The following is a 12,783-nucleotide window of genomic DNA, read 5'->3' as shown; positions in this document are numbered from 1 at the left end:
GGGGGTCGGACTCGATGATCTATTGAGGTCCCTTCCGACCCTAACATCTATGAATCTATGAACACCCCCTGATTTTTTGAAGTTTGAGAGTCTGTGCATGAAACTCTTATGCTGTCCAGGGGCATGTGCACCCCCTCAGTGTGGCGGCGCAACCCCTACAAAAAGGTGTTGGCAGCGCCTGCAGGCAGTCACCACTGACCAACCTCCTCCCTCGCTGCCGCCAGTGCCGGCAGTGCCGGCAGGAGCTCCCCACTTACCACCACCATGCTCCCGCCACCATGCTCCCACCGTCGCTGTGCCCCCCCAGCTGCCGGGGGCACTCATCATCCTAAACTTATGACTTGCCCTTGATGCGGAATGGCTGCCAAAGGTGCAAGACACCCGTGTAGTTGGGTTATCTTTGTTTAATGCTCTTAACACTGTTAAAAAAGACACAGTTGTTGCTACTTGTGTGATGGTGAGATCTAGAGTGTGACCATCTTGGCGCACACAGGCATGCACAGATCTCAGAATTAAAAAATTGAGGTGTGGGAGATTACACCCATGTGCATTCCCTCCCCCACTTTCCCTTTCTCCCTTACAGGAAGACCATGCCAGGGCAGCAGCTGCCAGGGATTTTTTGGAGTCCCCAAAGCAAGTCCCCAAAGCACCTCTCTTGTCACCCCCTTCCACTCCGGCGATGCAAGCACCTCCTCTTTCCTCCCATTCCCCTCTCACACTTTCCTGCAGAAATTTCCTTTGGGTGCAATAAGGGGGAACCTGCCCACTGCTGCCACTGTCCTTGACTGACTTGGAGGCAAGGGAGCTCTAGGGCTGCTCCTGCCCTGCCCTAGCCAGGGACTATGGTAAGCAGCAGTACCAAGCGTTGCCAGGGACAGCAGTAGTTATGGCAGACAGATCTGCTCTTTCAGCGCTTGCTCCCAGACCATGGGGGATGGGCAGGGAGCAGGAGTGCCTGGAAGCCTGCCACTGCTGCTGTCCCCAGCTGACCCAGAGGCCAGGGAAGCTCCAGGACCGCTCCAGCCTGGGGCTGCAGGGACCAGCTGCATGGGGTGCCAGGGCTGCAGCAGTGGTAGGGGGTGGGTCCCTGCTCCCTTCCGCCTCTGCTGTGTTTCCCTCACTAGCCCGTGGTCTCCGGCTGCATGGAGCAGCTGCATGGAGCGCTGGGAAGGGCTAGGGATTGTGGCATCAGTGGGTAGTCCCCCCTTCCAGGTGCTCTTGCTCCCTGCCTGTCCCTTGGGTATCCCCATGGCCAGAGAGTAGGTGTAGGAAGGGGCAGATGCGGGAGGAACTCATTGTTGCTGCCACCCCCGGCTCTGTCTACCCTCCAGGCAGCTGGAGCCCCTGGACCAGTAGGGGAAATGCAGTGCAGGAGGAAGGAGCATGGATCTGGCCCCTGCCACTGCCACAGACCTGGCACCCTGTGCAGCTGCTCCCTGAAACCCCATGCTGGAGCAGGGCAGAAGCAGTCCTGGGGCTTCCCCACTGCTGGGTCAGCTGGGGACAGAAGAGGCAGCAGGTTTCTAGGAATGCCTCCTCCCTGCCCACCAAGCAGGTGTCCTAGTCCAGTCCAGGGCTCAAAATTGCAAGGGATCCAGGCAACTGGAACCACTGGGAAATGGAGCCACAGGGACTTAACTTTTACTGCAGAAGCAGGGTGGTGCAACCGCACCACTGCACACCCCTCCCCCAGATCTGCCCCTGCACACAGGCCATTGGATCACTTTTACTCGTAGTTGACCAATGCTGGATTTGAAGCACTGATAAAGAGATGTTGGTCCCCATCCACTATTAGCAATCCTAAAGGGAGCAACGAAGGTACCATTGCAAGCAGCCCACCATTGACCAAGGAATAGAGGAGACAGTCTAACCATAGTCTTCTTTTTCACCTCTAATTTCCGTGGCTGCAGAGCATACCTTTTATGGTTAAAAGCAAACTGTTCAGAACACTTTTTTCTGAGCCTTTAGCCTGATGGAGGACCTAAGGCATACTTGGAAATTAATATAGAGATTCTCCCCCTCTTTAAGAATAAGTGCAGGCCCAATTCTTAAGTTATAGTTTGGTGCAGATAGTCCTGACCTGACATACCAGTGTGGAAATGCACCCTAGACAATCTGCTTTACTTCCCAGTTAAAGAAGATGACACTATTATGCTTCTGGACTTCAAAGATACAGGAAAGGGAAATGTGAACAAGGAAGAGGATAAACAGAGAGAGAAGTTTGCAGAAGAATATGAATAGTGTATGCCCAGGAAGAAAGGGAAGAAATGTAAGGAAAGAGGACGGGGAAAACCCCGGTGAAAGAAACAGAAGAGGAAGCAGAACATAGGTAATACAGTAAGGAAAAGAGAGAACAATATTAATTAAGAGCAGCAGCATCTAGACAAGCTACTTCATGTGCTGTGAACAAGAAGGTCTGAATCTGGTGAGCACTCCTAAAAACAAGCACAATGTAGCGCAGGGGTTGACAACCTATAGCTTATGGGCCAGACTCAACCCATGAAGCTATAGAATCCAGTCTGTGGTTGTAGGGCTTCAGGAGCATTCGGTGGCACGGAGCTTCAGCTGTGGACACTTTTCCTGTGCAACTGTGGGGAGAAATGCCAGTTGCAGGTGGGTCCCACTACCTGCCCATCTGACCTGAGTTGTTTTTTTCAGTCAGAAAAGGTTGTCTGCTGGTGGTCTAGCGGATCAGGCAGTAGCAGCAAGGGAATCAGGAGAGTGGAGCTCTGCAAACAGCCTATCTGGGCATGTCTATGCTGCATCTGTGCCAGTTTAGGGAAGCACAGCATACCTGCTCCATACATGCTAACCTTAGAAAGTAACAGAACAAACACAGAGTGGTCACCAACAAGCCCTCTATCTTGGGTGTGCTTCTCAGCTTGTGCCCAGTGCTGCTGTCAGGCAACTAGACATTGCATTTGTTTTGGGTGTTAGCTCACAGAGAGGAGGCAGGCTCCACTTCACAGCAGTACTCCTTAGCACGGTCTGCAGCCATTACAGATGTGCCATGTAATCATAATGTACTGTCCCTCCTTATGGCTATATAGGCTGCTGTGTTCTTCAGCACAGGCTTAACTTTAGGCATGGGAGTAATAATAATAATAATAATTGAGGAAGGAGAGGAAGAGGCTGAGTAAACCCCTAATTTATCTTAAGAGAAGCCCAGCTTTCAGTCTAGGAACACAGAGAACCAAAGTTAAAGATGGGACTGCAGGGTCAAGTGACTTTTCTTTGCTGTTGCTGACAAATCTTCAAGAAACCTATTGCTATTTCATAAAACCAATTTAAAAAAAAACACTTGCCTTGGGCATTGGCCAGTCTTAGAAGTTATTTAAAAGTATAGCCAAACAGAAAGCAAACTCTGCCATCCCATATACAATGTAAATGTCTTCCAATAAAAGAGCAAAAACAAGATGACTGTCTTTGCTTCCCAAAGATTCTCTTCAAGAAATGTATTCCCACAAGGGCCCATAAAAAGATGAATGCAACCTAGCCCTAAACATAGCAGGGCTCTTGTGGAACAATACAGCAGTGAATTCTAAAGAGAAGGGAAATCATTGTGTGTTGAAGTCATTAGGACTACTTACATGCATCAAGTTAAGCATGTTCTAAAAGTGCTCTGTTGGGTCAGGGGTTTAATCAGAATACTATTCAGGCCAGGAATTGCCTCTCCATATTTGTCTATATTATACTTATTACACAATGGTGTGCTGATGTCTGTGGGGATAGCTGGTGCTACTGCAGTACAAATAACAACCCCCTTTAGAAACATTAGTCTCTTGTCACTGCTGGAGCACTGAACCACTCAGATACATTTCTGAAATGACTCCATCCCTCCAGGAAAAGTTCCACCTCTGTTCAGAACTCCACAAAAAAACTCCACAGAGGGTTTATTTTCTTTGTTGTGCTGAAGCAAGGATCAGATGAAAAGCTTGAGCCACAGGCACAGGCGGGAACAGAGAGTGGTATTCCAAAAGACTCACCAGGGGCAACTGAATTCTGAGTGCCAAGTAGGACATCATATTTCAAGGAAACCACATAACATTCTTACAGGTCTTGGATGCTATAATGGATATCTAACTCATTTCACAGCAGACCCCTACTGCAGGGATCTTTTAGAAGGTTCTTTGGCTACTTTTCTGTAGCCTGCAGACCAGAAGCTAATGCATAAAAGTAATCAAGACACATAATTAACGTGTCAGTTCTGTAACCGACACTGGGGCTATTTAGCTACGCTCTGGTACATATAGAACAGAGACAAATGGCTGTCAAACTTGATCAGATCAAAGTGAAGTTGGCTTTGCAGAAGATGATGCATGCTAGAGGCTGCTTTAAAAGACTGCCTAATAATGAACTTGCTGATTTACCAAGGATTTTTCCAGTGAATAGTGTTTTGGAATGCTTCAGTTTTTGGTGCCCAATTGCAAAGGTACTAAATGGATCTGTTTGCGGGGGAAATTGTTTAGCCATCTGAGTAAGGTATTCATCATTGGTGGTGGCAGCAATCCCTTGATATAAAAATGACAGTCTTCCAGTAGGGAAGTCGGAGAGTCCAGATAAGGTATTAAAAGTTGGACACAAAATCAGCAGCCACTTTTGAAATAGGTAGACGTGATACCACATATGAGTGTGCTAGAGGGATGAGACTTGGTACTACCAGCACAGAGTACAGGGGAGAAATGGTAAGGATGCCACATTACAAAGTATTAATATTTTAAGAATCTCAGAAAAAAAAAGTCTTGTGTTTTGAACACCGTGAATATTAAAAAATATGCTGGATCAGTTCCTTTATCCCAGTTTCAATTGGGATGGTTTCTTATGGCCATCACATCAGGTCAATGGGAGTCTAAGCTCACTACTTGTACAATTACATTTGCTTTGGCGAGTTACTCCCATTATTAATTTTGCTTTGGTGAATTACTCCTGATATTACCGATTCATTTAAATGGGCATATTAACTATTTTAATAAGCAAATTGCATCGAGTTCTCAGCTGGTATAAATGGATAACTCTTTTTGAAGGCAATGGAATAGCACCTATTCACACTAATACAAAACAGGATGTATTAACTTAATATTTCAATTCATTTCAGAATTTTATCTCATTAAGATTTTCCTCATGGGACAACCAATCCAGACAGGCACAGCTTCAGGCACAGTGTAATGAAACCACTGCTTGGTATCACATTCTAGGAAGCATTGGAGATGATCCCCACTTTCATTATGACAATGAATCTGTGAATCTGTGAATGAAGTCTTCTGCCAGCCCATCCTATAAATTTGTTATCATTTTCCAGGGATATAATCTAATTATTGGAGGTTTGCCTTGAATTAGTCCCCTTCTTACTGCTATAGCACACAAAATATATCTGGGAGGGAGGCAGATTCCCAAATCTGGGAGCGGGGCAGAGCCCTCTGCTCTCCCTCAACTTCTTCTCCCTTCCCTCTCTCACTGTTAGACTCTGCTCTCCCTGAGCAGGGAAGTCAACTCTGCTGGGGCCCAATGAACTATATGGTAAATCATGAGTCTTTTCAGTTTTGGATTAGTATTGTACATGGCTTACATTTAGGGATAAAGGTTGTAGTTGTGTTGGCCTAAAAGTACAAGCTTGGCTTTTATTTGTAAATATACATTTTTGATGCAATTCTCACTCTTTGGCATGTTTGGTTCATGACTAATCCCTTACCTGTATGCAGATTAGCTTTGAAAAAGGAACCAGGAACGGGTGGGAGATGGGGCAGCTCCCTAGGGAAGGGAGGAGCTGGTCCTGGCAATGCCAGCTCCTTTCCTTGATGTCTCTTCTCTCCCCACCTCCACAGCCAGGCTAGGAGGTGCCAAGCCAGCTCGGAGCCAGAGCCAGAGCACAGAGCCAGAGAACAGCACAGCCGGGGGAATGGCTGTAGGGAGCAGCCCAGGTGCTATGGACCTGGGCGGGCAGCCAGGAAGTGGGAGAGGATCTGGCACAGGCCCTGGCCTGACCCCTCCACGCCCATTGGCAGTTGCAGGAGAGCAGGGCAGGGCAGTGGCCAGCAGCAGAGGGCCCGAGGGAGGCTTGCTCGCTTGGCTGAGCCCCATTGGTCCGTGGCGGGGGGGAAGAGGGCAGTGCTTGCTGGGTGCCCATTGGGCGAGGCAGCCAGCAGGCTGTTGAGGAATCAGGTTGCCCTTTTTCTTAAGCAGTGGTATGCCCCAACAGCAGCAGGAGAAGTGTTCTGTTGGGTGGCTACTGGGGACCCCCAGTTCCTCCTCCTTCAGCCCCAGCCTCCATTGGTGTAGTAGTGGGTCGGGACAGGTAAGCAGCGCCCGCTCCTGTGCGTGCTCTGGGGGCTGGGTGGGTGGGGTGGGGCCGCACCGGTGCCGCTCCCCTGCAGACCAAGGGGTTCAAGAACATGGTGGTTGCCCCTGCCCCCAATCATTGGGCTTCAGTGGGGGACATAGGGCTTGGAGGTGCCTCCTGGCTTCTCTTCCCTGTGACAGCAGTGGGGTGGGCCTGCCTGGTGCTGGGGGTAGGCAGGTAACCTGCCCCCTGTAGGGCCCTGCATGGGCACTAGGGGGAGTGCCTTCCACCTCTCTCAAAGTCCAGGGATGGTCAGGGCCAGATCCCTGCCCTACAAATGGGAATCTGCTGCCCAGTCCTAAGGTATGCATGGACCCTTCCCTCCTGCTTCTTGCAGGGCATGCTGTTTGACTCCATCCTCAGCTCATCAGTTAGGACACCTGTGGCACTGGTCCTGGTCCTGCTATTTATGAGCCCTACACTCCCCCCACCCCCCACGTTAGTGCTGGATGCACTGGTGTCTGGCTGCTTCCAGAGAGTAAAGGGATGGGTTTTGGTGAAGACGGGCTACTCAATTGGTTCAGGCACAGAGTAAATTCTGCAGGCACGACCATTGGGTGCTACTGCTTTTTTGTTGAGTTGCAAGATTAGGTACCTGGCAGAGAGCAATTCCTCTGATGGAAAGAGCCGAAGATCAGGGAGGAGTGAAAATGGCTCTGCCTGTTTCTTCTGCATAGACTTTTCTTCCCTTCTCCACCACAAATAGCTTCTTAGAGGCTGATAAAAAAATTAAGGAATTGACATCTCCCTAGTTTTCCTTTTTTTTGAGACTTGGGTTTAAGAGGGGGTTAAAAGGGAAGGGAAATCTGCATTCCTCTCCTTGGCTACCTTCCTGGTAGTTAAATGGGCTGCATTATTTAACAACAGCCTGTTTTATTGCTGAAATTCTCAGAACCTTAACTGTAATTTTTTTCCTGCCCTCTTATATAAGCACCATTCTTGTGAGGGGTGTGGCATTGCCTCACTGCTGTCTCGTGCAGCACTGAAACCCCACATCCAGAGCAGCTCAGTTTTAGTCCAGAAATTCATTTCTAAGTAGTGTAGAAGGCTATGCATTTCCATTGCAGTATTTTAATATACAAATATAAAAAAGATGCTTTATGTAGCATATGGGCTACAGGGAGCAACATCAGATTCAGGAACACGAGCAGCTGAGAAGACACGTTTGGGGTTTAGTTACAGTGTCATAAAAGCAGGCTTGAAATTCTGGAGAACCGCCTGCCTGGCGCTGCAGCAAGCAACTTCTAAAAATACCAGCTTGTCCTGTTTACCTATTTATATACCAAGCAACAAAGCAGCTATTGGACTCCTCGTCTCAGCAGCGGCAACCTTCTGCCAATAACCGTTTATGCTCTGCATTACTAGAACTTAAGGTTTTGTTTTCCCTAGCAATACAGTTGAGTACACACTTTCACAAACCTAAGTTCTCCTTTCTCTCTACTTTTCCTTTTTATTCTTTCTTACTATTTTAATTTCCTCGGTTTTCATCTCTATGGCCTGTCTAACCTTTATTGTGGGCAGACAAGCTGACTTGGCCTGCTTGGTCTTCATTTTCTCTTCTACCCCTTAACTACTTCCTTTCTCCTTCTCCACCGTCTTGCTTCAGTGCTCCTTCCCCTTTGGTCTCTGTTTTCTCCTGCCTTCCCCTTCCTACCTGGGGAAGATGATCCTCCACTGTTGCATGGAAGGGGACAAAGAGGGCAGAAAGATCCACATGCAGGGGAGGAAGTTGGTAGAGTTTCTGTAAGGGAGGGTCTGCCATTCCCCAAAAGGATACTGCTATAAAGCAGTGTCTGTCCTGTCTTCTTTTCTTCCCCTTTACTTGTGTGGAAGCTCTTTTAGGGAACCTTCTCACTGGATCTCCCTACAAAGGTATGATGTGGTGTCACACCAGGGTAGTGTTGGGCCTTACCAGCCATCTCTGCTGGAGCAAACACGGTCCCTTCTATAGTGTTTACTGGGGCTGTGCGAAACAGCACTGCTCCATTTCGACTTCAGTTTCGAGGTTTGGACGGAACAGTGTTTTGTTTCGAATTTCATTTCGAGTTGAAACAGCTGTTTTGTTTCACTTCATTGAAACAGTGAGGCTGTTTTGATGCTGTTTCGACGTTTCGCCCGACCATCGGGCTGGGGAAACAAATTCAGCCCAGCTGGGCTGAAGTCCCATCCCCATCCCGATCGTAGGGCTGGGGAGGGGAACTGAGCCTGGGCTCAGTTCCCTTCCCCTGTGCTGTGATTAGCTTCCCGCAGCCTGGTGGCAGGAGACAGGGAGAGTCAGGGATGCACTCCCAGCTGCTGCTGGGAACACAGCCCTGGTTCTCCCCTGTCTCCCACCACCTTGCTGCTAGCTGCTTCGAAACTCAAAATGTTTCGAAACTTTCGAAACTTTTAGACTAGCCTCGTTTTGAGGCTGTTTCGAAGTCCTTTGTTTTGATTCGATTTTGCTGTTTTGAGTCGAAACAGCCAGCGAAATTTCGCACAGCAGTCTTAGTGTTTACTCTATGCCATTGTGTTCCAGGGATGGGGTACTCACTCAGACCTCCATGCCTTTGAGGTTCTGTCCTCCAGTCACCATTTGGTAGAGACTGGTGGGGTGCTACACAGCTTTATCTTTAATAAAAGCAGGATTCAGCAACTCACATGCTCACAGCTTGCAGGGAGAACTACAACAACCCACCACCACAAACCACACCCACAGGGCATCAGGGAAGAGACTGGATCATCCCACTGCTGGCCCCTTAAAGGTACATTCCGTATACCACACCTTCTACTGGAACAAAGGAGAAGACAAGAAATTAGAAGGGTTAATACCACATTGTTTCACTGTGGGTAGATGGATGTTGGGCTCCTCTGGGTGTGAACAGGTGAGGGCCCAGAGGAGGTCAGAGTCACCTTCCCAGGGAACCTGTTTTTCTACACCAGCTCTGGACTGATGCCTACCTCTCCTGACCAGCACAGAGGTAAGTAGCACTCTTCATTCAGATTACAATGTGCTTTACATGACCTGATTTAAGAAACGGGGACACCAGCGAAGAAAGGGCTTGTCTACATCAGTGGTTCTCAAACTTTTTTGTACAAGGAGCTGTCTGTAAACACTGATGACCAGTCCCGCCCCCCTGCCCCCCCTTCCCGCCCCCAGCCCCTCCAGTGTGTGGTGCAGGGGTGGGTGTGTAGGGCATGGGGGCTCCAAGCAGCCCCTCACAGACTGGAACTCTTCCAGCCTGAGGGAAAATCCATGGTTTCCCACATTATTCTCCTTTAAAGGAGAATCCATTTCTAAAGTTTGTTCATAACCCTTTCATAGATTTTTGTGACTCACTTTTGGCTTGCAAACCACAGGTTGAGAAACGCTGGTCTATATGACCTAATGCAGCTTGGTGTAAACCTACCCTGAGCTGTCTGTCTATACATGAAGTAGCTGGGGTACTGCAAACAGCACAGAGCTCTGCCGTGTTTTTGGAACACCTTGGTTATCTCTGCACTGTGCACTGTGCTGTGCAGTGTAGACATTCCCTGAGTGACTTGCCTGTGATCACCTAGCATGTTAGGGCAGAGCTGGGACTAGTGCCTAGGTTTCTCTGTCCTGGTCCAACACTGCATGGTGGTGGCGGGGGGGTGCTGCCACCAGAAACCCCGCCTTCCCTTTCTCCTTCCCACTCCCCTCCCTCCCTGCCGGGGGCATCTCAGCTGCTCCTTCACTCCCTCACCCCCTCTGTCCATAATGCTCCAGGCCCTCGCAGCTAATCAGCATGCATCCTCTTGGTGGCGCGTGCACAATTGCCCCGGAGTGTTATGGATAGATAGACAGACTAAGGCTTTTATTATACTAGAATTTCTTCAGTAACCGTTAGTGTTGTGAGCCTCAGTTTACCCATAACACTGGTACATGGGAAAGAATGGGTTAAAGTGAAGCTGGAGTTGCTGGCCTGTCCTACTAAAGGCACATCCTTTCCTCTATAGCAGGGGTAGGCAATGTTTTTTGGCTGGAATGCCAAAAAACCCACAATGTCTACCTTGGAAGGTGCCGGAGTGCTGGCATGCCAGAAAAACAAAAGTTGGGGGGGGGACTACATGGCAGGACACACTGCATATTACTATATTTAATAATCATAAATATTGCCTTTGTTGTTGTGTATTCCTTTTTTGTTGAGCATGTTGCAATGAGAGAGAGAGAAAAAAGAGACAAATAAGAGAAAGAGGAGAGAGAGAAAGAAAAAGGAGAGCAGAGAGAGAACTAGACACGCACACAGAGAACCATTGTGCACAAACACAGAGAACCAGAACACACCCAGAACAGACACATGCACACACACATCTGGAACCAGACATGTGCGCGCACACAGACACGCAAAACCAGACAGAGGCAGACAAACACACAGAACCAGATGTGTGGGCACACGGAGCTGGGCTCCTGGGCCACTGGACAAAGTCCAACCCAACAATGCCCTGGTCCCCCCAGAGCCCCTGTGCTTCCCTGGGGAGCCAGCCCCTGGGCTGCAGTGGAGCTGGCCAAGGCCCTGGCCCAGAACCTGCCCATCAGTCCAACCAACCACCCCACACAGCTAAGCCCGCAAAAGGTGCGGTGCTCCTGGCAAGGGACAGTGCCAGCCTCATCCTGGTGGGGAACTGGGCCAGGGCTGGGCTCGGAGCGGATGGGAGTCAGGTGGGCTCAGTTGCAAGCCCTGCTGGGCTCTCTGGTTGACAGCAGCTACCAGAGCCTGGGCTGGCTACAGCCAGGAGGCTGCAAACAGCTGCTCCGGGCTCCGGCATCAGCTCCATAACAGCAGATGCATGCATGCCTCGGAGTAGATGGTGGGGATAGGGCCTGAGGCAGCACAACTCTCCCGCTGTCTGCTCTGAGATGCATGTGCAGTCACTGCCAGCATGGAGCTGATGGCAGGGCTATGGAACCCAGCGCAGCTGTTTGAAGCCTGCCCGCTGCCTGCTGCAGCTGCCCAGAGCTGAGGCTGTCTACAAGCAGCTGCACTGGGCTCCGGAGCCTAATCATCAGCTCTGTGCTGGCAGTGGGGAGGAGGCCGGGGTTGCACTGCCTCAGGCCACTCCCCCACCATGCACTCTGAGACGCGTGTGCACCCACCGGGTGTGGAGCTAATGCTGGAGCCCAGAGCAGATGTTTGCAGCCTCCTGGCGGCACCTGGCCTAGGCTCTAGAGCCCAGGCTGTTAATGGCGTGCCGTGCTTGGCACACATGCTGGGGGTTGCTGACCCCTGATCTATAGAGACCGAATAGCTTTGTTGACCCATCAAGAAAGGCAGGGATTGTAGGTAAGGAGGTGTACAGGGAAGGGAGAAAAGTCAGCATGATGGTAGGTGAGCACCTGGAAAAGGGTGTTAGCTCTTCATTAGGAGACGGAAAAAGGAAGAAATTAGCTTCTGGCTAATTTGGAGAAGACCAGCTGGTCAACTTTGTGGGGCATAGGGCTTGGAGGTGCCTCCTGGCTTCTCTTCCCAGCGGCTTAGGACTGGAAAGAAAACAGCAGAGCAATTTCTGAGGTGGGCTGGACTGGGAACAGAGGAATTGCTTATCCCTTTGAAGGAAGCAGGGAACTTCTGACTCAGTGAGCATTGCTCCAGTAAATGCATTTATTAAAGTGGAGCTGTTGGCTTTGCTACTTGGAACTTGGGGTTGCACTGGGTCTCCCCAGGAGGAAAGGTCCAGCCAAACTGGATACTCATTCCTTGAGTCAGGGACATGGAAAAAAACAGGGAGGCTGAGGGACTGAAAGGTCTGGGTCTCAAAGCGGCAAGGAGTCAGAGCTCTCCTCACCCCCACTCCCCTTTTTCCTCTAGATAGAAGCTAACACCTGGGCTGGATTCAGTGGGGCACTCCCAAAAACCAGACAAGGCTATGGTGGGCCCAAGCAAGCACTCCCCCGAGGAGTCGGTAGACTTCATAATGACCCCTGGCTCTGTTAATTTTACCTGTGGACTTCCACAAGGAGGGGCTCTGTGTGTCTACCCTATCCTAGAGTGTTGCCCACCCACATGTTCTCTCTACCAGTTCAGGGAGCCTTCCACAGGATGAGGAAGGGAAAGGAGAATAAGGGCTGCGCTGGCAGCTGCATCGTGGCCTTCCTGCATGGGGAGGAGGAGGAGCTGATTCACAACTAGTAGTCTAACAGGGAAGGAACATTTCACAGGTGAGCTTCTGATCCTGCAAATCCTTAACTCTGGATTTGTGAACTGTTCCAGAACCAAGAAATTCCCCTAGCTTTAAGTCAAGCATGTACATATGTGTTTGCAAAAGCAGAACATTATTATTGTTATGTTTGATTTAGTGTGACCAACAGCTCTGCTAAAAACCCAGATTAGGTTCTAACATAGCTGCAGATTCTTTGTGGGTGTGAAAGAAACAGGGCACCTATACTGAAATTAGCCAGTGATTGATTGACTTGTAAACATCAAAAGTCAGCTGTTAAAACCTTT

The sequence above is a fragment of the Alligator sinensis genome, unplaced genomic scaffold, assembly GCF_000455745.1.
Source record: "Alligator sinensis unplaced genomic scaffold, ASM45574v1 scaffold125_1, whole genome shotgun sequence".
Classification (NCBI taxonomy): domain Eukaryota; kingdom Metazoa; phylum Chordata; order Crocodylia; family Alligatoridae; genus Alligator; species Alligator sinensis.
Note: the sequence above shows the minus strand (reverse complement) of the source record.